The following is a 2767-nucleotide window of genomic DNA, read 5'->3' on the forward strand; positions in this document are numbered from 1 at the left end:
CTTACCTTTGATATTTTTCTAGTCACTTTGCAGAAGAATTTTGGCAAGATTCCAAAGACCCTGAAGATAAATGCATAGTTTAGGTGGAAGTCTAAAAATGCGGGGACTTAAAAATCTAATCAAACATCAGACTATGGTATTGACATCAAGTTTCAGATATATGCTTGTCATAATTCACATCATACTTATCACAATAAATACAATACAAGTGGCTGTACTCACCTCCTCACAGCCAGTTCACATCCACGTCACATTGAGAAACCTGAAGCAAGAACAAGTTTTCACAACCAAGTACCAAACCAGATTTTTTCATAAATAGTTTTCAGTTCAGAAAGACCAATGCAACTCTGCATAATTAACTAGGATAGGGGCGAAATAAATCATCATATCATATTTACACATGTAAAGGACTGACCAGGATACTTACCGAAACGATTCTTTCGGCTCTTTTTCTGGAAGATCAGGGTCGAACTGAAAAATACCAATCCAATTAGTAATTCTGGAAAATTTACTCGCTTTTATTTATTTATCTATTATTCAAGTGTTGATCTTATCAGGCACACAGCAAGATGTGCTTACCATGCGTTTTACAAAGAAACGTTTAATCTTCCACCATTGTAAAGAAACTCCCACAAGCACTTTCAACTTGAGGCAGTCAAGCGTGATTAGTGGTTGAAATTCTAAACTCACTTTAGGGACAATACCACTTTTGTCCTTGTAAAGTTAAACAATTCCTTGTTAAATTTTGTAGCCTTCACTACAAGAACATTGGATTGGAAGAAAAGGGAACTTACATGCTGCCGAAGATATGAGTCAAGAAGGTCGATGACAGGAGAAAATCAGTTTTCAACCTGCAATAAAAAGGATTAAAAGTTAAATAAGATTTTCCTAGAAAAAGTATAGCAATTAAGTAAAATAAGAAAATCAGTTGGTAATGAGTCACCATCTTTAAAAGCATATGTCGGTATGCAGTAAGACTCTTCCTATGGGTCATCATGTGGGATTCAAAGCAGAAGTAAAATAAGCTCAAAGCCTCACCTAAGGTGGTCTTCCAAGCCACAAGCCAGGACCTGCTGCACCTAAACGCATCTAGCCTCCCATCAGAAAGGTAGGTCTCAATTTTCTGCCAATTCAGTTAATCTGAAATTGGGAATGCAAATTGGGAAGGCATCCCCTTTTCACTATTAAAAAATTATTTTTAAAATATCAAATCCTTTTGACTTTCTCTCACAGATTTCAAGGATAAAAATCTCATCATAAAAATTTTTTCCAGGTAATCTGAAAACCATGAAAAATAAAATCCCACCCTTATTTTAAGCTTCACCCAAAGGTTTTAATAGTCCATTGGAACCCATCCTTTGGGCTATAGAATCAGGTCCTCCATCATACATTTTATGTGGCCTGAAAATTAAATTACCATTGTTAAACAAAAACATCCGACATCCCTTTTTCATACCCAAGCTGAAATTAAAAATAGCATTTGCGGCACCCCCCAAAAAGGGGACGTGCCCCAAAACCCCTGCCTTATACAAAATCACACTATCTATCTCCGACTCCATTTAGCACATGTATAAAAGGTTACCCAACTGCAACCGGGGGGGTGGGTCAAGGCACCAAGCGTATTTTAAATATCCCAAAGCATTACATCCCAAACGGACTTTAAAAAAAGGCAACTAAAAATTCTGATAAAGTTTACACCTAAACTTTTCCCCCGATAAAAGACCAGGCATCTATCCCTTGGTTCCCACGGGGTAAAATCACCCGTGGCGACATGCGCCGTATTCGTAAATTTTTTTTTCCCCAAATGTAAAAAACCATTAACTTTGCCCCAAAAATTTATAGATGGAAATTTAATTACCCCGATTGCACCGAATATTAATTAAATTGTGCGGGAAGTAAAAATATTTTTAAAAACTATCCTGCGTGGGAACTCCAAAGCTTTCGACCCTGATTTTTCCTCGACCGCCCGTACAAGCCCAGAAAACCCATCCATTAAACAAAAAAAAAAATTGAACGCCCTTTAAACTCTACACAAAAAAAAACTAAGTTTATGCATTAAAACACAATAAAAAATCAACAAAAAAGAATACGCCCAGTTGAAAGCTTACCTTTGCTGGGGGGGAACCCCCGCCGAAGTGACCGACGCGGGCCCCCCTTTGCTACATAACCCGGTTACCTAGTATTTATTTTAAAATTTTTTGCTGTCTGAGCAATTTTATTAATTTTTTTTCTATATTTTTTTTAGTTTTTTAGAATTTCCCCTATTTTTAATTGCCCCTTTTACATTTTATCTATTTTTTTTTACTGCTTTAAGGGGGTTTTTTTGGTTTCTTCTGACTTTCCCACCTAATGTAGCGCTTTTGTTTTGCGATTTTTTTTATATTACATAATATTACAGTATTTACATATATTACAAAAGAAAACTTTTTTGAAAATACGTAATTTAATTTTTTTGTCATATGTATATATACTTTGCTTATTATTTCCTATCGGATATGAGAGAGGGACAACGAATACAAAGTATGTTTTCTCTTTTTAGTTTTATCATATTTTCACACACAAAAATATTTTTTGCGTGCTTGTTAATATTATAAATTAGAGTTATGTTCAAAGCAATAATAATTTCTCTTAGAATTCTGTTACATGAAAACAATTTTCTTCTTACAATAGAGCGTACGATAATAATCACTAGCATACGGTTACGTTGTTATGAAATCCACATAAGCGCTCTTTATATACATTTTTGAGCAATGTTGGGGGGTGTATA

At 35.0% G+C, this 2767-nt stretch overlaps 1 long non-coding RNA gene across 1 annotated transcript in view; it reads right to left on the reverse strand.

Annotated features, from left to right (window-relative positions):
* The window catches only part of LOC119588573, a 1383-nt gene extending 263 nt beyond the window's left edge, over positions 1-1120 (reverse strand). The window contains exons 1-5 of the long non-coding RNA XR_005230118.1: positions 1039-1120; positions 795-851; positions 428-471; positions 223-262; positions 6-60 (exon numbers count right to left, since the gene is read on the reverse strand). This is a non-coding gene — a long non-coding RNA (uncharacterized LOC119588573). The remainder of the gene's footprint in view (positions 1-5; positions 61-222; positions 263-427; positions 472-794; positions 852-1038) is intronic.
* Between the last annotated feature and the right edge of the window lie 1647 nt (positions 1121-2767).

Source organism: Penaeus monodon, chromosome 24 (assembly GCF_015228065.2).
Source record: "Penaeus monodon isolate SGIC_2016 chromosome 24, NSTDA_Pmon_1, whole genome shotgun sequence".
NCBI lineage: Eukaryota > Metazoa > Arthropoda > Malacostraca > Decapoda > Penaeidae > Penaeus > Penaeus monodon.